The sequence below is a fragment of the Emydura macquarii genome, unplaced genomic scaffold (assembly GCF_026122565.2).
Source record: "Emydura macquarii macquarii isolate MOO-44397 ecotype Brisbane River unplaced genomic scaffold, CSIRO-AGI_Emac_v2 contig_3265, whole genome shotgun sequence".
In the NCBI taxonomy this organism is placed as follows: Eukaryota; Metazoa; Chordata; order Testudines; family Chelidae; genus Emydura; species Emydura macquarii.
The window spans coordinates 19,206-46,265 of record NW_027133402.1 but is presented as its reverse complement, the minus strand read 5'-3'; the positions used below and the strand labels follow the sequence as shown (position 1 = coordinate 46,265).

At 45.5% G+C, this 27,060-nt stretch overlaps 1 pseudogene; it reads right to left on the bottom strand.

The window, feature by feature from the left end:
• The window catches only part of LOC137142862 (butyrophilin subfamily 1 member A1-like), a 34,440-nt pseudogene extending 18,498 nt beyond the window's left edge, over positions 1 to 15,942 (bottom strand).
• Positions 15,943 to 27,060: the final 11,118 nt, after the last annotated feature.

Here is a 27,060-nt window from a genome sequence, read left to right as displayed (position 1 = left end):
ACATCATTCAGGCACAGAAAACAAATATGCCGACTTCTTATCACAGGATGAAGGGGACACAAACTTTATGAGTTTTCCTTCGTTTATGTGTGAGTTTTCCTTCCTTTATGTGTTGTTTCTCTTTATAATCAATACAAATGTTAAGGCAGGATGATTATTTCTATTCAACTTCTTTTCTATTGCTTCTTCCCACACCCCAATTAACATTGTGATGTGAAGTTTATCTAATTTAGACTTACTCCAAATTTTATAAAATTGGACTCTGTCAAGGGGCCACACACCATCACAGACAGGAAAAGACGAAAACACCTCTGGGCTCAAGAGGTATTAACCAGGCGTTGCTCCAGGGCCTACTCCATTTGGAGGAAATGGTCTTGAAAGGGAGAGTTTGTCACAGGAAGGGGGTGGCAGGCAGGAGGAAGGCTGCTGGAACTCAGAGGTAGGCGATTCTTGCAACAGAGCCGCTGGTAGGAAGACAACTTGTGAACGTGTGTTACTCAAAAAGGCCCGTCCAACCAGGTCCAAGCTGACTGCAGCAGGGAGTGGTTGAAGACAAACCCTATCCTGGGGTTTAGCTGTTCTTAAAAATCTGTCATGGATTCACTTGATAGTGCTACACCCCCAGCTTTGCAACAGCCTCTAGACCCTACAGTCTGTCAGACTCCGTAGAGACACTCTTCAGAGATAAACACACCTCACTAAGCGTTCGCAGTGACACTCAAAGCGCGCTGTCAGAACAGTCGGGTGTATTAGTTACCTAGACACAGCTGCCTAGGAAGTCCTCACATTGTCATCGAGAATGGAAGGTTAAAGCACAGACAGTTCTGGTCAGCGCAGAGCCCAGCCAAGCTGTGGTGATCCTCACTGTTCTTGCTCTGTCTGTCTCTATGTCTGTCTGACCCCTTAGTCAGACCCCAGGTAAGAGCCCTGACTCCTTCCAGCAGCCACCATCTATCCCCCACCTCACACCTCTCCAGTCCTTTGCTGCTTCAGCTGGGCGATGTTGCTCAGCTTCCCGGCTCAGGTGTGGGGAAATCCATCTGCCTCTGGGTCATTGGTTGCTAGATGCCAATGTTCATGTGACTGGATTTGCCATGGTCTTCTCAGATGCTCTATCGATATAGGGACTAAGGCCCAGACAGCCAGGCAGCACCTGCACTTATGTCTCCTAGCCTGCTCTGAGAGCAAACAGTCCTTTCCCCCCTACTGGGTAACAATGCTGCATATAGGGGAAACTGAGGCACACATATGCTTGATAAACATATTACAGAAAATTCCCACTTCAGCACACCTTCATTAACAAGCCAGACCGCTATAGATTCTTGTGAAAAATTCTGAGATTGAGGTCTCGTCTGCACTGAAAACTTGGCATAGCCACTTCTCTCAGGTGTGTGAAAAATCCACACCCCTGAGACACGTGCCTCTGCTGAGCTCATTCCCTAATTAGAAGGATTTTAGGGGAAAGGGTCTCTGGAAACACCCAAACAGACCCTAAAAGATTCAGCCGATCACACACATATCAACTTCTTCCCCCCACCCACCTGGACACACACAGAAAAATAAAAATAAATCAAAGAAACAACCAAGGCTATATACAAATGTGTAACTATTGTCAAAAATTGCATTTGTGGAAAACGGAAAATTGAAACTTACCAACTTCTTCAGTGAGTTTCCCTTAAAAAATACAGAAATAAACAAATTATTCTAATCTCTTGCTTTATGAGAGTTAGAACACGACATGCTCTAGTAACAAAATTTATTAGGAGCATAGAGGGACATGTCCCATTTATTTGGAAATTGGGCAGATATTCTTTATGGATTAAGTGAACAGAGGCATGGACAGGGATGTCTGAGTTATGTAAAAGTTGATACGACTTTTTTTCCCCCCGTGACTGAAGAACAAATGTGTCATTTACTGATTTATCACAAGGTGTTTCTATTACATCACTGTAATGTCAAGGTGCACTGCACTTCATTAGCAAAAAATAGATTTGAAGTACGCATATAGGAGCCTAGGCTTTGCAGAACCTTGTCTCAGGTGGAACCAATGACAGACAGCTGTAACACGCTGAGAACTGGGAAAGAGGGGGAGATGGAGGAATGAGGAGAATACAGCTGTGTCTGCTATGATCTGATTGTCTGGTTCAGTTTCTATTCCCTCTGCCCGCACACTTCTGCCCCCACCCTCTATCAATAAATGCACATATATTCTTCTTCTTTATTAGGATCAGATCAGCAGGTCACACATTCATTTCATGTTCAGTTCCTAAATTTATCTTATTCATTTATTAGAATATAACCTTTATGTCCTGTGTATTTCTCCCTCTGATAGTTACCTTTCGTTTTAAAGTGATAAATAATGAGGCCAATCAAACAAACAAACAAAACCATCAGGATCACACTCAGAGCCACCAACCAGGGATTCACCCTCGGGAAAAAGGTATCTGAAAAACAAAATGCCCAGGACTTTCCTTAGTTTGGAAGAGGTGATTAAAGGCAAATGTTTTTATTTGATAGAAATACATAGATAGTGCCCAGCAGGATTTGTGTGAGACAAGAGTGAAAGAATGGCCATGTGTGTACTACACAAACGACCAGAAACTGATCTTAAAAATGGCTCCAACCAACACAGCTTTAACACTGATTTATCACTGATTGAAAAACAGGACTGGTTTGATTCATTGCTATTCAGAGGACTGTAGACTTCAGGGCCAAATTATCTGCTCATAAAACCCCATTAACTTCAATAGAGTTACACCAGCAAATAATTTGTCCCTTAGTGTTCAGCAACATTCAGAAATTGTCAGATTAATTAGAATATTTTTGAAAAATCCCCTATTACCTTCAAATATTTGGAGAAATCACAATCACAATTCCTAAAGATATTTGAGCAGCAAACTAACTAATTTTCATTTGCTCATCTTGTGTTCACAGTGATTCAGTCACAGTCTCATAGACTTTAAGGTCACAAGGGACCAATATGTTCATCTACTCTGACGCCTGCACAACGCAGGCCACAGAACCTCACCCTCCCACTCCTGTAATAGACCCCTAACCTATGACTGACTTACTGAAGTCCTCGGATCATGGTTTAAAGACTCCATGATGGATATGACCAGGATGGACTTTTCAAATGTGCCTGAGACCTTCTCTGCACATGGTGTCTGCTGCTATTTAGTGAAACTGAGGCCATCCTCTTATGGAGTCATTTTTAATTTGGTTCAAGAGTTGACAACTTCTGTGGGTTCCACCAATTTATATAAATTACTGCACAAAACCTTAAATAATACATCAGCTTAATAGTGCCCTGCCTCCATTTCGCTGAAGTCGGTAAGGAATTGACTGAAGATAAATCTATACAGGGCACGCTGAAATTTGTATGAGCACTCACCGAAGGAAGTACCATTGATTAACTTAATAGTTCATAAGTGCAACTTTTGTGTGTAGACCAGGGTAAATCGAGTCCCTTTGTGGATCTGGACCAAAGTGACATAAGGAGCACAAGTCCCATTGAAAGTCGGTAGAAACATCATCATCATCATATGATTTAGGTGACATTTCACACGAGTAATCAGGAATTAATTGGTGCAGCGACAAGATCACAAACAAGCCACAGCACAAAATTTACCACATTTAAATAAATCATTAATATGAATTTAAGGTTGCAGGAACATCTTGTGTCAGTGACTTGAGTGAAAGTTTCATCTAAAAATGGTGGAAAGTGTGTGTGTGTGTGTGTGTGCACGCGTGTGTGTGCGTGTGTGTGTGCGCGTGCACGTGCACTAGAATATCAGGAAAGTCAGGCTTAATATTAAATTTACATGAAATCTAAAACTTTCATAGTCTTAATACTCCCAATTAAGGGAATGAGGCTACCTAAACTTTGATCCTGTAAAGATACCAGCCTCCCATCTTCTTTCTTTGTATGCGGATTATGAAATACCCAGAACAGATGTTTCAGTTCTTTTCTCCCTATGTCATGTTTTATTTCTAGCGATGATGAGTTCAGGGTGGGATTTGAATGGTAACTGACCTGCTATATAAACTGCCGATTCCTTGTCTTGATTGAGAACGGTGTTTCTGATGCAGCAGGACAAGTTTTGGTTTGACTGTTCTTTTACAACGATAGCAGTTTCTGTGTCAAACAGGTTGTTATCCCCTCGGGATTTTGTTTCAGAGAGTGATGGTAAATGTCGCCCATTGAGATCTTCCCACAGTACCTCAGGCTCTGGGTACCACCCAGCTGATCGACAAACCACCCGAATCCCTCCATCCTGGTGACCCTCCACAGAGATGAGAGGAGCAGAGCCTAGTCCTAAGGGGGAATACATAAAGGTGTTAATTCCATGAATTATTTTATAAGGCATATGGAATTAGGGACAGTTTGTGGATCCCTTCCTCACACTAGAAAGCACTAATTCATGTGGGTAGCCAGATGAAGGGATAAATGGATACTGGAATCTCTGAAATCCCAGTGCTCATGGACACACAAAAATGTGAAGAAATATTTAAAATAATAGCACCAAATCAGTAAGAAATATTGTCCTCTCAACACAGAAGCAACTGAGTGCTCAGCACCTTTGGAGATATGACCCCTTCATTTAGATACCCGAATGGGATAGGAACTTTTTGAAAATCTGACAGTAAGTGCATTGGATAGATGTATTTATTTAAAAAAAAAATCCAATTGGTTTCATGGTTACAGTGTCAAAGCAGCATGTGAGAAAGATCCGTCTTGTCTAAGAGTGATAAATACATAACTCCCCACCACCCCCATCATCATTATATAGTCTCAGCAAATAAGAAGGCTGCATATGATTTTAACTACACCCCTAAGTAACAACCGGTAGTGAACCAATCAGAAGGCCATAAAAGTCTGGCAATACCACCTTAGCTACACATCCTAGAAATGACTGCAGAGCAAATGGAAGGCTACATTTGTCCACAATTCCTTTCCCCCTTAACTAAGACCCCATTAGGACTGAATCAAGATATGGCAAGGAAGTGCCTTGGCCACCCTGAAAATGTTTTTAATAACATGTCGGTAAAGATGTCAGCATATTTTCCCGAATATGAAAGTGGCTGTTTCCTCAAATTTAGACACACTGTGTTATTGTGAAATATTTCACAAGCAGGGAGTCACAGTTGTTGTAATAGGAAAGAATAAATCCTGCAGGCCATGCAAAGATAAAACTGTCACAAACCACTGACCTGCTACTCGCAGTTCCAATACGGTTTCTTCATACAAAGTGTCATCTTGAACAAAACAGAGGTATTGTCCTTCATCAGAACGTGTGATATTGAGAATCTTCAAGGGAACATTTCCATCTGTGAGTCCAGCTTTTGAAAGCTGTGTTCTTCCTTGATACTCTGGCATCTGCCCTTCATCCTGATCCTTCCCATCACGATACAGGTGCACAAAGGAGAAAAACTCAGACCGGAACCATCTCACCTCCATGTTTGCAGCGCTCATCCTGGGGGACAGGTGACAGGGCAACACAGTGTCCTGACCCAGGGTGGCAATGACAGGGTCACGGGATCCAATCACTGTGAACTTTGCTGGAAAATGAACCGTGACAAAAACAACAAACATGGCTTAGAGGAAGGTGGGAATTGGATAGGAAGGACACATCCAACAGGTTCCATTTGATACAAACTTTCCAAAAAGTTCAGCCAGAGGCAGACACCGGCATGGAAAATTTCAGCCTGAATCTTTCAGGGAGAGCAGTGCTCATGTGCAGTGGGGCTGTTATAAGAACACTCAGCCGCAGTGCATGGCCCAGACACACAGCACTGAGAGGGGGTGTGGAGCTGATAACAGACCAGCTTGATGCATGGCAGAGGCACAGAGCACTGGAGAGAGTGGGGAACTGAGAATAGGTCAGTTCAGTGCATGGCACAGGCACCCAGTGCTGACACGGGGTGGGAAGCTGAAGAGGGGTGCGTTCAGTCCATGGCATAGTCACACATCAGAGAAACTGAGGCAGAGAACTGGGAGTGGACGGGCTCGGTGTGTAGTTGAGATAAGCTTCCTATTCAACAGCCTGTTTTCCTAAGTGCTCTCAAATTGACATTCTTCCTGACATTGCCATGACATTCACTGGGCCTCACCGGGGCTGGAGGGCCTTATCTGGTGTTCTTTCACCAAGGTGCTCCTGAGACAGAGCCCTATTGCTACGGCCAATGGCTGGTCTATTATGGTTCAATACTTCATATGATCAAGAGACCAAATAACTGAATTTAACCAAATGTGTTGCCTAAAGAGAAAAGAGTTCACTATGAAAAGGAGGCACACATATCCTCTCTCCTGGAAGCTATCCTCATCTGGCAGTGTGCTCACTTTACACAGAAGGTGCGCTTCAAAAAAACACGCCCAAACCCACTTATATTTATATTCTGGCAGTTTACAAGTGAAAAAGCACTTCATACATCACCTACGATCCAACCCACCAGTTCCTCAATGTATTCAATAACTTCCTTATCTCTGTGTGGACACTACATACAAACAAGGTGGGTAGCGGTACATTCCAAGCAGTGCTAGGACACACCATTCATGTGTCTTAGCTTTGATAGGCTTCCTTTTTTCTTTTGTGAACGCTAAGTTCAGCTTCACAACGTTTTGTGGGATACTTGATATTGGTCAACAGAATTGTGGGAAGAGCATAATACATTCCGTTAATTTAACTTTCCCACACTTTACAGATATATCTATATAAGGCATACTATTGTTCTATTGTGCACATAATACCTAATAATGTGGTGTATACTACACCTAACCTACATGTATTAGGGTAATAGGCCCAATAAAAAGTCACATGACATCAATATATTCTGGTTCTTAGATTTTTGAGAACATGTAAGTCTCAAACAGGGCTCTGTTCTTTTTTACATCTGAAACCCAATAAGTTAATTTATTGATTTTTTTATTGGTAATTATTATTATTAAAAACTCTTCAATAAATGTTCATCCAATGATTTGGGCATCCTTCACTATCTTTTAAAAATACTTGTGTGAAGAAACTTGTGTACACTGTCCCAGGAAGAAATAAAATAACCCAGGAGCAACACAGTCAGAGCAAAAATTAATAATGAAGGTGTTGATCTTGCTATGTGGTTAAGTTTACACATTGACTTGGAGTTAAGCATGTTTTTAAGACACTTCATGGACCTAAATAAATCCTCTAAGACAGTGTTTCTTAACCTTTTTGATATCAAGATCCGGCTTGGAGCCTTCCTAAACTGTGTCAGGGAGATCTCAGGGATCAGTCTGATCCACAGACCGGTCACTGAGAAACAATGCTCTTGGAAACAGCAGACACATTAGAATCATAGAATCATGGAATATTAGAGTTGGAAGGGACCTCAGGAGGTCATCTAGTCCAACCCCCTGCTCAAAGCAGGACTAGCTTCAGCTATATCATCCCAGCCAGGGCTTTGTCAAGCCTCAGCTTAAAAACCTCTAAAGATGGAGATTCCACCACCTCCCAAGGTAACCCATTCCAGTGCTTCACCATCCTCCTAGTGAAAAACGTTTTCCTAATGTCCAACCTAGACCTCCACCACTGCAACTTGAGACCGTTGCTCCTTGTTCTGTCATCTGCCACCACCGAGAACAGCCTAGCCCCATCCTCCCTGGAACTCCCTTTCAGGTAGTTAAAGGCCGCTATCAAATCCCCCCTCACTCTTCTCTTTTGCAGACTAAACAAGCCCAGTTCCCTCAGCCTCTCCTCATAAGTCCTGTGCTCCATCCCCTAATCATTTTTGTTGCCCCCCGCTGGACTCTCTCCAACTTGTCCACATCCTTTTTGTAGTGGGGGGCCCAAAACTGGACACAATATTCTAAATGCGGCCTCACCAATGCCGAATAGAGGGGAATAATCACTTCTCGCGTCCTGCTGGCAATGCCCCTCCTAATGCAGCCCAATATGCTATTAGCCTTCTTGACAACCAGGGCACACTGCTGACTCATATCCAGCTTCTTATCCACTGTTACTCCCAGGTCCTTTTCTGTAGAGCTGCTGCCTAGCTCGTCGGTCCCCAGTCTGTAGCTGTGCATGGGATTCTTCCTTCCTAAGTGGAGGACTCTGCACTTTTCTTTGTTGAACCTCATTAGATTTCTTTTGGCCCAATCCTCCAGTTTGTTTAGGTCACTCTGTATCCTATTCCTATCTTCCAGGGTACATTGCGGATTCCTACCTGATTCCATCTTGTGAACGTAAAAAGTAAGGAAGAAAATAATAAAACCAGGGAGAGGGAAGCTGGCTCTGAAGCTGCGGCTGAATGAGAGAACCTTCATCTTCACTGCAACTTGATCTAGACAACAGGAAGAAGGAGAAAAAAGACTTCTCATAGTGAGCATAAGATTGTTTCACATTGAATCATTAGTCAAACATTAAAGAGGAGACATTAAATAAAAAAGGAGTAAATATATTGTTGTGAACTCTTTTCATATTATGTAGTTAGAACAGCCATTCTATTAAATTTGAAAATGTATTTCCTTTATGAGTTTGATTTTGTCCCAGCCTTACAAAATCTACATTAAAAAAAACGTTAAATCAGAGTCAGTAATAATTCCATCAATGGAGAAAAATATTAAGGAATGAGAAAGAGTGTGAGTGTGAATGAGAGATTCTTGTTGGGGTTTTTTACCCATTTTTTTCTTTCAACATATCACAGGCAAAAAGATTCCGTCCCATAACCAGACCTATGAAATAGCAGGGACAACAGAGTAAGACTCTCCCCCATAAAGTTGGATTTGTATGAATTTGTAACTTACTTTAGAAAACAGAAACATACAGTGAATTCATTCATATCAAATCTCCCTTTGAATGCATTGAGAGCAGGATCAGGTCCAGTTTTCTTCAATAAAATATAAGAGGAAAGAAATAGATTGTTAAATCCAATAACTAAAAGAGGTTGATGTTAAATTACAATGAAAGTTGAAAATAGAGCATGTAGCATTTTGAATATAGATTCAAAAGCAAAGTTTGTACTCAGAGTAAGACCCATTTATCCTGGGATTACAGGATCATTTTGCAGCACTGGTGCACTGTGGGTCAGGCCAATGATTGCATTTGCGCCTCCCCCTCCCACATTGGTGGCAGCGGCAGTGCCCCACGGAGGGAAGGGGGTCTGCGGTCTTGTTTCCCACTCTCCCCCACTCTCCCCTCACTGTGGTGCAGTTGGGAGCGGGACAGGGGCAGATAACCCTGGGCTGCCCAGTGGCGGGAGTGTGTGTGTGTGTGTGACAGGTCCTGCCCTGGAGCCCTGCCGTTGGGTTGGCTGCCCAGCTCCTGTGCACTGGGGTCCCCGCGGCTCCCTGGTGTCCTTAAACTTCCAAAGCGAGGCTGTGTGCGCGGATCTTCATCCCCTGGGGCAGCAGCTCCTGCCCCTGCCTGAGCAGCCTTGTCTCTACTGGTGTCACAAGGCGCTTGCTCCAGCCTTTCCAACATGTCAGCATGTGAAGTGTGGGGGCAGATCACGGTGAAATCTGCAGCAGCTTCAGACTAAGCCAGAGCCTGCGGCTGAGAGCTGCCCTCTAGCAGAATCAGTGATTGCTTCAAGAGTGAACATTTTAAAAAGTAAAAACAACGAGAGTCTTGTAGCACCTTAAAGACTAACAAATTTCTGCAGGCATCAGCTTTCATGGGCCTCTAGGTACCTACTACAGGACAGACCCAACAAAGAAAACAACAGAACACCACTGGCCATCACGTACAGCCCCCAGCTAAAATCTCTCCAACTTGTCTTAGCAGATGATCCCTCACTTCCTCAAGCCATGGGAGGCAGGCTTATCCTTGCTTACAGACAGGCCCCCCAACCTGAAGCAAATACTCACCAGCAACTGTACACCATACAACAAGAACACTAACCCAGGAACCTATCCCTGCAACAAACCCCGTTGCTAGCTCTGCCTACACATTGACTCTAGTGACCCCATCACAGGTCCTAACCACATCACTCACACCATCAGGAGCTCATTCACCTGCACTTCTACTAATGTGATATATGCCATCATGTGCCAGCAATGCCCCTCTGCCATGTACATTGGCCAAACCGGACTGTCACTGCGCACAAGGATAAATGGACACAAATCAGACATAAAAAATGGAAACACCCATAGACCAGTCGGAGAGCACTTCAGTCTCCCAGGACACTCTGTAGCTGACTTGAAAGTTGCCATACTTCTACAAAAAAACCCTTCAAAAACAGACTTCAGCGAGAAACTGCAGAGCTGGAACTGATCTGCAAACTTGACACAATCAGACTGGGTGTGAACAGGGACTTGGCATGGTTCTCTCATTACAAGAAGTAATTGTCACTGTTCACGCATTCTCACCTTCTAATCAATGGTTGTGAATAGGCCTCAGCTACCCTAACTGAACCGACTTTCCTACACTTTATACCTGCAGAAATGTGTTCCCCTCCCCCCCTCCCCACAGCTGGAGCCTCGTCACCCAGGCGGGAATGTGGAAGCCCAGCCCCTGGCTGCCTGCAACTGTGGGGGGAGGGGCAGCTCCCCCGGGGCGTGGCCGGCCCCTCCCTTACCACGCCGCTGCTCCGCAGTTACTACTTCACCGGAGCGATCAATGCGGCTGCCAACAGCAGCGTGGGGCAGCGGCGGATGCACCGACTGACAGCGGCTCACCTGCCTGCGCCTGGGACCGGCCTCGAGCGGCGCCGAGATCTCGGGTTTGCTGCACTCCGCACCCAGCCCGGCAGCGAGTTTACACCGGCCGGGAGCGGGTCCACTCTGGAGCTGCAGGATTAATTCTGGTCTGTGTCCTGCGCCGGGCGCTGCTGGAAACGGATCCGCCTCGACCCCTGCACCGAGCAAGGAAGCGAAAGTAGCAAAAGTAGCAAAGTAACGGGACAGAGGCGGGGCTGTCAGTGCCCGTCACATCCTCATTACACTTTCGGGGGAAGGATCCTCTCTCCAAGACTCCCCACCCCGCGTGTTTGAGGGCAGCAGGTTCCGCTTTCCACGGCCCGATCTGTCTGGGGCGAGAACTGCTAAACACTGTCACAATGTTCGGTACATTTTCATCTCAGCCCCGAATGGAAACTTCCCTTTTTCATCACTAAGTAACAAACCCCCGTTGTGCTGCTGAGCGGGGGGTGCGGTGATGCCTGTGTCTGTATCGCTGCCAGGTCTGAAGGTGCAAGCCCAGCCCATCTCTGCTCTCAGAGCAGAGTCTAACCCGGATCAGGCAGCGTTAGCTGAGTACCAGTTCGGATGGTCAGTGCGGACACATTGCTCTCCTGGGCCGAGTCATCACCGCAGGTTCCTGAATCCCTGAATCAAACCCTCCAGGTTCTTGCTGCTCCTTTACAAGTGGGCAGTGCATTGATGCGGTCAGACCAAGACAATCCCAGTGCCATGGTTTCAGAGGTCCATGTAACATCTGCCATCACCTGAACAAGACTTGAAAGAGCAGGAAGCCCTGACTGCAGGAATACAGTTAACAGACAGCCAAGATGGGGCAGCTCATCTCTTTCATTGGACCAGTTTCTGTTGGGGAGAGACAAACTTTCTAGCCACACAGAGCTCTTCGACAGGACCACTCACAGTAGAGGGGCCGTTAACACCACAGCAGCCATAGGACAAGAAGAGGGTTAGCGGGTTACAGCTGGTTGTAATGAGCCATAAATCCAGTTCAGTCCTTGATTATTAGCATCTGGCAGGCTCGATTTACAAAACGTTTCCTGCTGGGGCAGAGTTTCCAGCTTCTCCCCACAGCCCCAAACCATATTTAACTAATTCTGTGTCCCAGCCACCCCACATCTGCCTGTGTCCAGCCCAGCTGTTAATTCTGCCCCCTGCTCAGCCTCCACATCTGCCCCTCAGCACCACGTCAGTCTGAGCTCTGTATGTCCGTGACATGTCCCTAGCCTCTCCCATACCAACGCTGAGCTGAGCCAGCCAGCCTGGTGCCTCTGGGCAGGAGTCCAGCCAGCCGGGTCCCACAGAGAACTGACCAGCCCAGCTGGGACTCTGGCACTAGCCTGGCTGGGGGCATTTTCAATGAACAACTGAGACCCGCCCATGTCAGCCTGGTCCCACAGCGGCGTCCTGTGGTTCCTATTCCCTGCCCCCAGCACTGCCGCCAGCCCGTGCCAGGGATGGACCTGGGCACCCAGCTCAGTGGCACTGGGGGTGTGACCAGCATCACAGTCCGAGATATTTTGAACTAACTTGAGAAAAAAAATGGGGGGAAATTTGTTTCTGTATCAACTTCCCACCTTTCACCATCAACTCCTGACCCCCTGGACACACACAGAGATTTTGTTCTTGTCCTCCTCTCCCCTCCATGTCACTGAGGGAGACTTTCACTGTAGAAACTGAAGGACGCCAATTAAACAGGGATGGTTTCTGTTTGTAATGAATTTTTCCACTTGGTATTTTTTAACCTAAGGAAAAATATTTGTCCTTCTTTTGTTTTGTCCATTTCCCTCGACTGTTGTGTTGTGTTGTGTTGGGGTGGGGGAAGGGTTCTGGTTTCCCTTCTCTTGGGCACTGCCCTTTGTGACATACTGGGCTTGAGAGGTGCTGCTGATGGGTAACTTGAGCAACTGATTGGACCCAAACTGAGTGCAGCAGGGGAGGTAGCTGTGGGTATGCGTTTCCCCTCTAGGAATCTAAGGTTCTTTTATGGCCTCCAGGATCATAAGAGCTGAGTGATACACAAATCTTCAGTGTATTTAGCCTCACACCAGCCATGTGAAATAGGGAAACATTCTCACCCCTTTCCACAGATGGGGGTTGAGGCCCAGAAAAATGAAGTGACTTGCCTGAGGCCACACAGAAAGTCTCACAAAACAGAGACTATAAGCTGGGTCACCAGTCTCAGGTTCACGCCATGACTACCAGACAATCCTTCCTCTGAAGTTATGCATTTCTAGCCCTTGTGCTTGACTTAGTGTATGTAGCTGTGTTGGCGAAGAGGTGACATTCAATGCACTGTAAACTTGCTGGGGCAGATCTCAGCAGTACTGTAGAACTATGAAACTTTACGCCAGCTGAGAATCTGCCCAGAACTGATTTACCAGCAATAAATAAATAAAAGGTAGAAGGGAGGACTTTAAATTTAGGATCCTTCCACCACAATCATTCAAGAAAATGGTCAGAGTCTCAGCACTTGTGAAGTTCTGCTGAGGAAGTCATGCAGACACTGCTGCCAATTTCATATGTATGAACAAAAACTCCCCTCCCCCAGCCAGAGTAAGGAAGATGTTTCTGGGTGGCTGTGAGCTGGTCTGGATCTTGTGTTCAGGGTGAGTGAGGGCAGGAGAGACTGAAGAATCCCCCCATTTGACTAAACCATAGCTCTGTGGTTGGCGCACCCACATAGAAAACAAGTAACCCCTGTTCAAATCCTTTCTCCCTTTCTGGCCAAGAGGGGGACATTGAACCTGGATCCCCCACATCCCAGGCAAGTGGGCTACCACTGGGGTAAAAGTTATAAAGTAGCTAGCAGCACCAAAACAACCCCCACCCACATACTGTGTGCAGTGCAGCAGGTGCCTAACTCATTCCTACAAGAAACGTCTCCAGCAGTGTTCCTGCACCAATGCAGGGAGAGAGCTCTGCCATCAGAATAATAAAACTACCTCCGTGAGCGGCAGATAATCTATTAGCGGGAGCAGCTTTCCCACTGACATAGCTCTGTACACAATGGTGCTTATGTCAGTTTAACTTATGTCACTCAGCGGAGTGGTTTATTCACACTGTGACCTGAGCGACTTAAATTATGCCAAAACAAGCTGCAGTGTAGACATAATTTTAGGCGCTTATCTTTCAGAGAGGAGTGGGGCTTAGGACACACCTTGTTATGATCTGCAGTGACTAGTTTAGCTGGCTCCCCACCTGGCCCTTGTGAATTGCATTTTAAAGCATCTGTCTGTATCCGTCCATAGGCACCTAAGTCAGGCTTTGTGGATCTCAGTGTTCTTGTCATGTTCTAGGTGTGAGCCATCCCCAGCAGCTGTGCAAACAAATCAGCTGTAGACTCCTTGTTTTATTGTGTAAGTCAGATAGAGGTAGAGAGAGATTTTTCCTTTACCGTTATGTTAATGGTGTAGTGCTGTTTAGTGTGGCATAAGCAGACTCTATCTTGTTACTTTCTTGAAGTGAACTGGTTCCTGAAACTTGTACTATGGAACCTAAAAATATCCTGATGAATTCTCTTTGTGTCTGCGAGTGAGGAATGTATGTGCAGGGCATAAAAGGACCTAAGCTCTATGGCCAAGCCCAGTAGCTGTGCTAAGAAACAAGAATGCTGAGGGTTAGGGTTCGTTGTCTTAACCCCTTTCCGCTGCAATGCCCTCTGGGTTGGTATCACCCAGTCCCTAACAAGGCTCTTAGAAGAGGTGGAATCTGGGAGAGTTGAAAAGGCTGCATTGTGGGACTCAGGGAGCCACTTTGGCTGGTCCTCGCCCACATACACAATGCACATAGGGAGACCTACCCTTTATTCTTGGCAGCTTCCAAGCAGAGTGTTCACATTCCTTCCTGTTGCAGGAGAACTCCTCTGTCCTTTCCGGTGATGTGTGGGAAGGGCCTGGGGGGACTGGCAGCAGAGTGCCTTCAGTGGAACCGGCCCAGCAGAGAGAGGCACAGCTGCACACTGAGACCTGCTGCTAACACAAGTCCCTGAATGTCCTTAAACACACGCTGTCTGTGTCCGCTGAAGGAGGAGACAGAGGCGCCCTGTTCCGAGGCATTTTGGGATGCCAGCCAACTAGCAGGAAACTAAGTCTCAACCTTTTGTGACTGGGAAGTTAAAAGTGACCGAAGACAGTTGCACAGTGACTCTGCTCTGTGCTCTCTGTAATTCCCCTTTGCTTCTCCTGTTCTAAAGCTCCAGCCAGAGAGAGTGATCAAACTCCACCTTGACTGACACTCACCCTAGCCCCCCTCCCCTCATCTCTCTCTTATGGGGGGCCGGGGAATCCACCACCCAGGACATGGGGGAGATGAGATCTGCATAGACAACACAGTGATTGAAGAACTTCACCCTGCAGACACTGTTCCCCATTCCCTCCTCCCTCCGCAATCAATGCAGATGGGGAGGGGGAAAACAGAGACATCACCTGATGTCAGGGGGTGATAGACACCCTGCAGCAGCAGATGGGAATAATTCCTGCTCCTCCAGACAGTCAATGCCAAGGGTGTACACAGACAGTGGTTGTGGGGCAGGGCAGAAGAATGGATCCAGCAGTGGGTGTGCAATAGCACAGGAAGAGGGGCAGGGAAAGCACCCCAGAGTCAGCAGGCACAGGCCCATGGCAGAGCTGATCCCTGAATTACAGGATGGGCATGTGACTCAGATCCCCTTCCCTGCGCTCTTCGCTGGCTGGGTTGATAATTAAACTTGGCAGGCAACTGAAGAAAATTCACCGGCCCCTTCCCCAGCCCTGCCCTGCCCATTCACCCCCCAGCCCCGCAGGCCCCTGCTCTGTGCATTCATCTCCCCAACCCCATAGGCACCTTCCTCATCCCTGCCTGTCCCCACAGCTCTGCCTGCGCGCCCCAGCTCTGCAAGTCTCTACCCCCTTGTTTGCCCAAATAAAACGGCAGTGGCTATGTCGGACATAGCACTGTCCACACAAGTGTATATGTTGGCACAAACGTATATCGCTCAGGGGTGTGTCTTTTTTTCACAGCTGTGTGCACCAGACAGCAGCTGTGAGCCAGGGATCGTGCCCCTGAGAGCCCCTGGCAGTGATCCAGTCCCTGCTGCTCACAGACAGGGGTCGGGCACTTGCTGCTGCCACTGAGAGCATGGCCCCATCGGGGACAGTGTCAGTGTCTCTCTCCAGCCTGTTCCAAGCCAGCAACGCCCCATTACCTGGCTCCCCTCCAGTCTGCAGGTATCTAGTGACTCTAACAGGCTCCTGCAGCGGCTCTTGGCTGTAAGTCGGCCTCACAGCTTCCTCCATTGTCCCTCCAATGAGGAGAGGCATCTCCACTCTCTTGATGTGAGGCGAGCCCTATCAGGGATGTCACCCACAAACACAGCACATGTTTGAAATAGAAGCATTCCATGCATATTTACAACTCATAATACAAAGCTGTTACATACATCGAAATGTGCTTATCTATCTTAGCAAATCATGACTTTACCACAGATACCTTGCATGGCATATTTTATACGCTATTTATTGCAATTCAGGAAGATTGGGATCAGTAATATTAGAAATGGTCACTCATATTCCACACAGCGTCATAATACTACACTTCCTTTCTGGAATATTCGAGAATCAAGTTCTCCACACAAGCAACAATATGTGAAAAAGCATTAAGGGATGGAGTGAGAAGCACAATAACAGTTGCAAAAGGCAATCCCCCTGTGGTGGAACAATGCCAAAAGAAGGTTTGACACCAGGACAGGAAATCAGTCAGACTGGAACATGATCCAACAGAAGAAACTTGCACTTTAAAAGTAAGTTGGAAAAGGTAGAATTTAAAAAAGTCACAGTAAGAACCATAGGAAGTACAACATTAGAAACAGATATCCTTGCTAAAAATAATACTACCTATATACTTATAAATATTTAGGGTGAGTATTTGCTATTAAAATAACTAATATATAACACAATGACCTGCATCCACACAATAACAACAACGGTAAATGAGGAAGCGGTCAGAGGAATAGAAATAACATCCTAAAAGAAGTAAAACTACTTTGAATGGATTAGAAGGAAGGAGAGCGATTCAGGGAATCACAGCAGGTAAGACAAATTTGTGAGCTGTCATGAGACTTTATGTAGACATAGCAACAAGAGTCCTGTGGCACCTTAAAGACTAACAAATTTATTTGAGCATAAGCTTTTGTGGGCAGAAAGTCCGGAAACCCACTTCGTCAGATGCATGAAGTGGAAAGGTCAGTGTGGTAGGTGTATCTACACCTGCAGGGGTGGGTGAGTTACATCACAGGGAGGGGGGCCAGTGTTCACCAGGTTAATTCAATGAGGGTGGATGAGGCCCATTCACAACAGTTGACAGGAAGGTGTGAACGCCAAAAGAGGGAACATTGTTTTTTGTAGAGGGCTAGCCCCTCCCACTCCCTATTCAGACCGAGTCTGATGGTGTCAAGTTTGCGTATGAGTTTCAGCTCTGCAGTTTCGCGCTGCCTGGAGTCTGTTTTTGAAGTTGATTTGTTGAAGTATGGCAACTTTCAAATCTGGTACCGAGTGTCGTGGGAGACTGAAGCGCTCTCCCATTGGTTTTTGAATGTTACCATTCTTGATGTCTGAGACCTATATGCAGACACATAAACTGATAAGGGATTCTTTTAAATCCCCCAAAGGTGTGACAGTTTCTGAGGGGGGGATGTAAAATCTTTCAGGGACTCAAGTCCCCTGTAGCAGGTTATGTCAGACAGGGAGGAGCTGGTGGTTTAGGCAGTGCGATGCCCCTGCAGCCTTTAAGGACCCAGCCCTGGGCAGCCGGAGCTGAGAGTCTCCCTGAGACACAGACTCATGTGAGAGGGGAACAAACGAGCCCCTCAGCCCCTCCCCCCCACTATTTGTGAATGCTGGGCAGGCAGCCCCTCCCAGCAGGTCACTGCTGCCCCCTCTGCCCCTCCCTGGGCTGGGGTTTTGCCTCTGCCACAGGACGATGCAGTGCCAAAAACTCTGTCCGGCAGTTTGTGACCAGTCTCTATTTCTGGCATTTAAGATGCCAGATGATGAAACCTGTGACCCTCCCCTTCCCCCCCCCCTCCCCAGCAGTACTGCCACAGTTCTTGTCCTGTCTGTGTTTCTGTCACACTAGATCATCAAGTATCTGAGACATGAAAGCATGTTTGAATAAACAATCAGAAGAACTGCAGAAAGATGTCTATACTGTATTATTAAATTCTGATCCGCGATCTGACAGAATCCGATGGGGACATCCAAATCGAAGGATCATTTTGTATATCTTCCTTGCCACCGCATATGCTAACTTATCTCGAAATAGAAATGCTTCCACCCATCTTGTAAAATAATCTGTCACTGTCATTATATATTGGCATCCTCTCTTTGTCTTACACAATGGCCCTATTAAATCCATTCCAAGCAATTCCCAGGGACGAGTAACCTATGTGCAGAGGTACAGGTTTTAGTCATACTTAGCATTTCTGTTAAAGATCGTGTTGAAGAAGCCCATCTTCACTAAGCCCCTGCAATACAATGATGTGGTTCAAACAGCCACTCAATCTGAATGTTCTCTACCATTGTGATAAAATGAAGACAAACCAGGGAAGAAACATATGAAAAGTTGAAAACCAGAAAGGAATGCATGAATGGGAGAAGAAGAAAGATACAACAATCATCTTCACAAAGATCCCATGACAGTTCATAAATAAAACAAAGAATACTGTGATATTTAACTATGCCACCTATATGCATAGCACATGTTGCATCAAAAACAAGGCCTCTTAGACCTGAAATATTGAACATGAATCATGACACTGAGTTATGTAGGACACTGTTTTTAAAAGATGTGTTACAGCTTATTAAAGGACATGCACAGGAATGGATCTCACACACAGCCTGTTGTCAGAAAGAATATTCGTTACTGAATGACAATGAAAGGCCTGATAATTTTTATGAAGAAAGGTACTACTCTGAAACATTGACCTTTATGCTTTTCAGGGTGGTATCCACAGTTGTTACCCAAATAACAAATGTCACAGGATCTTTTCAGGGGATAAGGCAACAAGCCAAATTTATTGTGAATACAGAAATTTGGTAAATAGTATCAATAAAATGAAAAGTATCAACACTGTAACAACATCAATATTGTTCTTTACGTTAGTGAAATAGTATCAATAATAATGGAAACACTAGGAAAACAGTATTAACATTATATCAATACTACAATTACAGAGAGACATGTTTCAAATGATACTTTCATTCACACTCACACACACTGACAGGCATACACAGACAGAGACAGACAAACATACATGGGATCTCCTAGATGTTATAGTTACCAGCCTCTTGGTGCCCATGATAGTCATTGGCCAGGTGACAGTAGCACGAGGGTGAGGAGCAAGGTTCTGCCGATGTGCATCGGTTCTCCTGGCTGGTGTGGTGATATAAACCCGAATCTCCAACCTTCATCTTCTTGTCCCATTTTATAGGGAAAAGACCCCATGTCAGTCTATGGGTTTTGCACGGTCATGCTGCAACTGCATTTTTGGTGTGATTCTTATTCACCCACATTCTTGCAAGCCTGATCAGATTTTGTCCTTTGAAATGTGCTGGCTCCAAAGTCATCAGGGTGTGGATTTCTGTTCGGCCATTTGAATGGTAAAAGTTATTATCTTCGCTCCTTTCTTCATGTTTGTTTTGATATCCCTTACTCAGACCAATTGTTCAATCACTCTCCCTGTCTACACCCACCTCAATTGCTCAGCCATTCACACTTTAATCACTCAGTACCAACTCCTAACTGAAGAATTCACATATTATTTTAAAGCAAACCTTATTTCATTTTTGCCAGAGTCTTTTACAATTAGATAGGTATATTATATTTTACAGTGTGGCTTTTTATACTTAAAATAGTGTTTTTACAAATATATTGAAAGTAGGTAAAATTAACAGATAAAATGGTCAGTGGAGTGGTTTTACAAATGATCTTAAAATTATAAAAAGTACAGACAGACAAATTATTATGCAGTAAATGGAAAGGCTAAAGTGAACATTTCAAAGGGTAGAACAATAAGAGTCAGTTGAGGTTTTAACTTTTGATTAAAGTTACAATGTGTCAGGCTGAAGTGCCTTTTGGTAGGACGAGGGGGGGTGTTTGTGGTTCTGTTCTTTCATGTATTTCATGAAAACAGGATTGGCCAACACAGTCAGTTCCTGCCACTTTCTGGCAATCTGGACACTGTGCAACCTAGGTTGGATCGAAGAATATGATGACATGAACCTTCTTTCCAATATACAGTGACAGTTTTCATTGCAATTTCAAATTACATACTTCAGAATTTTGTTATATTATTGAACACACCCAATCTGTGATGTCATTTGTCATCCCTGGCCAATAGTAGCTGGAGATCATAGCAAGTCTAGTTTTGTGAACTCCTTGATGTCCACCGTGTGCACTGCTATGATACTGTTGAAAAAGATTAAGCGCTTCTTTCCTGGTGTGCACAACTACAACCTTTCTTCCTTTTGAAGAATGAAAAAGTGTTCCCCCTGTTAATCGCAAAACATAGACCCGTTATTACTGCATTAAATGTAGCATCGAAATGTATCCAACTTATTTTCAAAACGCAAGAGGCTGACAGTGGGCTAACTGGTCACTGGGACACTGCGGGAAGCAGGTGGATGCTGCTCAGCTCCCACAGAAGTCGATGCCTCCCACTCGTGAGCTGTAACTGTGCGGGAAGTAGTGGCGCATGCCTTCCACAGAAGCTGGGTGCTGACACACGCCACCCAGCTGGGAGCTGGGCCCGGGTGGGAAGTGGGCTGCTGCCACACAGCTTTACCATAAGTCGGTGGCTGCCCTCCGCCTCCCCTTCACTCTGTTTTTCCCCAGGTACCCCCTGCCTGTTTCTCGTGGGTACGCATACCACTGATGGAGAAAATATGATGTAGTTCACAGATTTTTTTTAGCATCACCTACATAGGTAGTCAATTACATGTACATCAAGTCTAGGTTAAACAGTGATTTGATTGTCAGAGGTATGTGTAGTACACGTGACAAAATATTACTTGCGTTCCAAAGAAAAGTTTGCAGCAAATCGACGCAGAGAAAATTGGCGTCCTTTATTCATTCCTTCCGAGTATCTGTTAGTGATCTTATATTCCAAAACCTTAGCAATTTTTTCCTCAAATGATTTTCCTGAGTGTTCATCAAATAAAAAGTTTCAGAATGTGAAGTGCATAATTTTGAACATGTTTTATCTCTCCATATAATCATCATACTTCTGGTATTATGAATGACATGTAAATTACAGAAATATAATCAAGGTAAGGCAACATGTACAATGGTTGGACAATTATAACAGATACATAAGGGAATAATTTTCATAAACTGAAAGTTTTTGTGTCATACCAAATATGGCTGTATTAGATCAGTGCAGATGATATTTCATTCACAATGTTTAGCTGAGCTGTAAGATGCTCAGCACGTACCGTCACACTATTATCAGGACATGAAATATAACAGCCAAGGCATGTTTATTTAAGAAAACATTAAAGCAACTGTGTTCAAAAATAACATATAATGTACTAAACCAAGAAAGAGAAATAACTGAAAAGTAGGGATGTTAAAATTTGTTTACTGTGCGATCTGTGTAAAGTGGCCATCAGAAACTGTAGACTTTAAATTAGACACAGGCTTCTAACCGGCAGAGGACTGAAGTTGTAGAATAGCCTTCCAAAGGGAGCAAGGGAGGGGCAAGAAATTGAGCTGCATTCAAAACGGAGTGTGAAGAATTTATGGAGGGGATGGTATGGTGGGACAGTGTACTTTGGAAATTGACTGATCTTTGAGTACTGGTGATAGCTATGCCAATGGGTGATAGCTATGCCAATGGGCTAGGAAGGAACGTCAGATGGGGTGAGTTCTGAGGTATTACCAAGAATTCTCTCTTGGGTGTCCGACTGTTAAGTGTTGCCCACATGCTCAGTGCTTAACCAATCACCCTATTTGGGATTGGGAGGAAAATTTCCCCAATGGCACATTGACAAACACTGTGCGTGTTTTTAGCCTTCCTCTGTAGCATAGACACGGATCACTGGCTGTGGGATTCTCTGTACCTTAAAGTCTTTAAACCATGATTTGAGGAGTTTATTAGCACATTCACAGGTTAGAGGTTTATGACAGTGGGTGGGTGAGGTTCTGTGGCCTGCATTGTGCAAGAGGTCAGACTAGATGATCATATTGGTGCCTTCTGATCGTACAGTCTGAGTCTATGGTTTGTCATTATGAAATGTTTGACCAGTTCAATGTTGTGATTGCCGTCCACTGTGACTTTCATTTTGGGAAAAAGGAAGCTGAGCAGAATCTAGTGTGTTTGGTGTTGGTGGTGAGATCACAACGTGTGCAGGTCAGCCTGTGAGGTACTTGCTGATGTACTGCAATGACCTGTTATGTTTGTATGCTTAACTTATGACACACATTGCATTCCAACTTGATAAATAGTCTGTATTATTTAAAAGCTTAAAGAAAATGGTTAAGAATGGCAAACACCACATTGAAGCTGTGAGTTGATGTGTTGATGACCGGGGGAGAGAAAGAGTTAGTGACTGTGGGAAAGAAAGAGTTAATGAGTGGGTCACTCCCGTAATGAACAAGTCAGGTAATGACAGAAGCCAGCCTCCTCCCACACACACCCCTGCGCTGTATAGCCCCCTCAGCCGGGCGGCTCCTGGTCTTAGGTATGAGCATGTCGTCCCCTACCCCTCATCTAAACATTTGATTACGTTGTAAAATGGGGACAGTGCAGCTCACCAGCACCACATTTATCCTGTCACATCCCTACAGTAAACCCTCTTCTCACCTGCCACACTGATGTTGATCACAGGTAATTTTGTATGCCTTGGACAGCTGTTTTGAAGATAACAATTGCCTTTAATTATAAAGAATCTGTAAAAAAAAGAAGCCCAGTATAACATACAAAGGTCAGCATCCGAATGATCAGAGGCCTGGGATACGTTTTGGAAGCATAAAGGAACCACACAGTTTCCGTGGAGGTCGAGGAATGGAGGGGGCACAGTGCTGATGATAACTAGCCATGGCAGGATACTCACCTATCTGGAGAATGCTCAGTAACTGAAGGAAACATCAACATAAAGCAGTTTTCTCCACACAGTATATGTTATAGTTCTCTGTGGCCAAGTGGTTACCGAACCTTGGCTCCGCTTTCTTGTTGCAGTCTCTGTTTTCCAGCATCTACATACCTTTCCTCAGAGGTAGTGGGAGGAGAAAGAGTTCAGACAGGGAACTAGTCTCTGTCCATTATTTTTTATCTCGTGATCGTGTGGCAAATAGGCATGTTGAGGTGGGCTGGGGCTCACTCAGAAGGCTGTGTAGTATGCACACTGTATAGTGCTTGCACAAGTGTCATAGAACTGCAGATTCTAATAGCACTGTTACCACTCCCTTTCAGGCAAATAGTCTGTTAGCACCCTATTGTGCATTGACAGCTGCCTTCATAGAGAAGTTAGTGAAAAGTTCACACGAAGGTGTGACATCCAAACACGAGAAGTCTTACAACTTAACATGCATTAACGATAAACGTATTTGGTCAGCAGACTGGCCTTTTTAAATTTCTGAACCTTCATTACTTATGTCACTGCAGAGGGGCTGGTGTGTGCTGGCACGGATCCTCTTCATGCAGGTGTTGGGTGGCTCGTAGTCTCAGGATTTCACAACAAAACCAATGGGCGCAGTGCTCAAGGTGCACATTAGCAAAGGACAACAAAAATCCAGACTTTACTCTCCCACCCCAGCGGCCAAGATGACTCACAGCAGGCCACAGACATAGAGGCTAGCAGCCAGCCAGAGCAGAGCTTGCCATGTGGTGACTATCTCAGCTAGGAAGGTAACTCAGCCGGCTGGGGGAATTTTTCCCAACAGTCGGCTACAAACAGGAAGATACCTTGGCGCAGGAAGGGCTGACGGATCTTGTTTTCCAGTCCCCAGAGGCCAGTTCTCAGGGGGAACCCTACAGGCAGACCTGGGCTCACCAGCTCCCCACACAGACAATCCAGCCCCTTTTACCTCCTGACTCCAGACTACTCCCAAAAATAGTGTCTCCCCTCTCCTGGGCTCCCTGGGAGGGGCATCTATATCCCTATTGCTTGCTGGGCATACTCTGCCTCTGCCTTGACTCCCCTCTCCCTGAGGTAGCATCACACAGAGCCCCAGGAACGTAGGTAATTCCTTGGGGGTTACTCATACATATTTATAAGTCATAATAGAAAGCTGACACATACATATAAACATGATTCTCTATCTTAGCAAACCATGACTGTACAAGGGATACCTTGCATGTCAGATTTCATATGACATTTATTGTAAGTCAAGAATATTGGTTCAGTAAGATTGCAAATGGTCATTGATATTCCACATGGTGTCAATAGTATACTTCTCTTCTGGAATATTTCAGAATTAAGTTCTGCAGACAATCAATAATATGTGAAAAAGCACTAAGGGCTGGAGTGAGAGGCAAAATAAACAGCTGCAAAAGGCAATCCCCATTGCTGGAATAATGGCAAAAGAAGTTTTGACAGCAGGACTGGAAGTCAGTCATCCTGGAACATGATCCAACAGAAGAATCTTGCGCTACAAAAGTAAGTTGAGAAAGGTCGAATGAAAAAAATCACAGTAAGAATCATAGCAAGAACAATATTAGAAAGACAGATATCCTTCCTAACAATAATACCACTTCTTTACGGATAAATACGTAGGGTAAGTATTTGCAATTAAAATAACTAATCTATAGCACAGTGACCTGCATCCACACGATGATGATAAAGGGAAATGATGACGTGGTAAGAGTATTAAGACTAATAAAAATAACATCCTAAAAGGAGCACACTTCAGATGTGTGGCAGTGTTTCATGGACTCAGTTCCCCTGTAGCACCCCAGCATGTTAGAGCAGGAGCTGCTGTTTTCAGGCATTGGGATGCCTGAGCCTTTAAGAACCCAGCCCTGGAAGCCGGAGCTGAGTCTCCCTGAGACAGAGACACGTGTGAGAGCAGAAACAAAACGAGCCCCTCAGCCCCCCCCCCACCCTATTTATGCAAACAGGGCAGGTCACAGGGGCTCATCCCAGCCGGTCACTGCTCCCCCCTCGGCCCCTCCCTGGGCTGGGGTTTTGCCTCTGCCACCGGCTGGCAGCGCCTCAGCCCTGGGCCAACCCCGGCTCCTGTCCCCCCCAGCCCCCACCTCCATCGGCTTCACCCCCAGGCCAGTCACATTCTGTCCCCGGATCAGATCCTGCCCATCCCCGCCTCCCATTCGTCCCCTTTGCAGCCCCTCTACAGAGCGGGCAGCGGAGTCTGGCTGGGGGGGCGGAGAGCGGCTGCAGCAAACGTTACTGCGCACGCTCAGTCCAGCCTGAATCACCCAATCTGCCGGAGCTCACACCCGTTTGTAACAGTGCCCGACAAAGGATAAAGACCCTCCCCCCCGCGCTGTTAAACAGCTGGGAGCGACCTCGCTGCTGAGTCACCGCCTCTCCCCCCGCCCCGCAGGACTCGGAGCAATGACGTTGCTCGCCCCCCGTCTGGTCCGTTCCCAGCCAATAGGAAGGCAGCGTGTGGCTGAGCCAATCGCAGGGCCGGCAGCCTGCCGCGCGATGTGAAAGGCTTGTGCTGGACGCAAACCCTGAGTCGGCGGCAGCGCCGCGCTCAGCCGCAGGGCGGGGCTTAGTGTGACACTGCTAAGGATTCCAGGGAGCCGCGGGGACCGCAGTGTACAAGGGCCGGAAAGCCACCCCAGCGGCAGGGCTCGGGGCAGAACCTGTCACCCACCCACCGCCACTGGGCATCTTGCTCCCAGCTGCACCACAGTGAGGGGGGGAGAGCGGGAAACAAGCCCGCAGACCCCCTTCCCTCCGTGGGGCACTGCCCCTGCTGCTGCAGTGCGGCAAAACGATCCCATAATCCCAGGATGAAAGTGTCTGACTCTGAGCACAAACTTTGCTTTTGAGCTCTCTGTGCACAACGCTACATGCTCTGTTTTCGGTTCTTCTTTCATTGTAATTTAACACCAGCCTGTTTTGGTTAGTGGATTTAACAATTTATTTCTTTCCTCTTATATTTTATTGAAGAAAACTGGACCTGATCCTGCCCTCAGTGCATTCAAAGGGAGATTTGAGATGAATGAATTCACCCTATGTTGCTGTTTTGTAAAGTAAGTTACAGACTCATGTAAATCCAGCTTTATGGGGGACTGTCTTATTCTGTTGCCCCTGTTATTTAATAGCTCTTGTTATGGGTCTGAATCATTTTGCCTGTGATATATTGAAAGAAAAGAAATGAATAAAAAACCCAACAAGAATCTCTCTCTTTCACTCTCTCTCTCTCTCTCTTTCTCATTCCTTAGCATTTTTTCTCCATTGATAGAGTTATTACCAACTCTTACACTGATTTGACTTTTTTTTTTTTTTTTTTTTTTTTTTTTTTTTTAATGTGGATTTTGTAGGGATGGGACAAAATCAGACTCATAAAGGAAATACATTTTCAACTTTAATTGAATGGCTGTTCTAACTTCATAATATGAAAGAGTTCACTTAACAATATATTTACTCCTTTTTTATTTAATGTGTCCTCTTTAACGTTTGACTTTAATGTTTTAATGTTAATCAGTCTTATGCTCACTATGATAAGGTTTTTTCCTCCTTCTTCCTGTTGTCTAGATCAAGTTGCAGTCATGATGAAGGTTCTCTCCTTCTGCCAGAGCTTCAGAGCTAACTTCCCTCTCCCTGATTTTATTATTTTCTTCCTTACTTTTTACGTTCACTACATGGAATCAGGTAGGAATCTGCACTGTGTCTGCTGTTTCATAGAATCATAGAATATTAGAGTTGGAAGGGACCTCAGGAGGTCATCTAGTCCAACCCCTGCTCAAAGCAGGACTAACCTCAGCTATATCATCCCAACCAGGGCTTTGTCAAGCCTCAGCTTAAAAACCTCTAAGGATGGAGATTCCACCACCTCTCTAGGTAACCTATTCCAGTGCTTCACCACCCTCCTAGTGAAAAACTTTTTCCTAATGTCCAACCTAGACCTCCCGCCCTTCAACTTGAGACTGTTGCTCCTTGTTCTGTCATCTGCCACCACCGAGAACAGCCTAGCCCCATCCTCCCTGGAACCCCCTTTCAGGTAGTTAAAGGCCGCTATCAAATCCCCCTCACTCTTCTCTTTTGCAGACTAAACAAGCCCAGTTCCCTCAGCCTCTCCTCATAAGTCCTGTGCTCCAGCCCCCTAATAATTTTTGTTGCCCTCCGCTGCACTCTCTCCAACTTGTCCACATCCTTTTTGTAGTGGGGGGCCCAAAACTGGACACAATATTCTAAATGCGGCCTCACCAATGCCGAATAGAG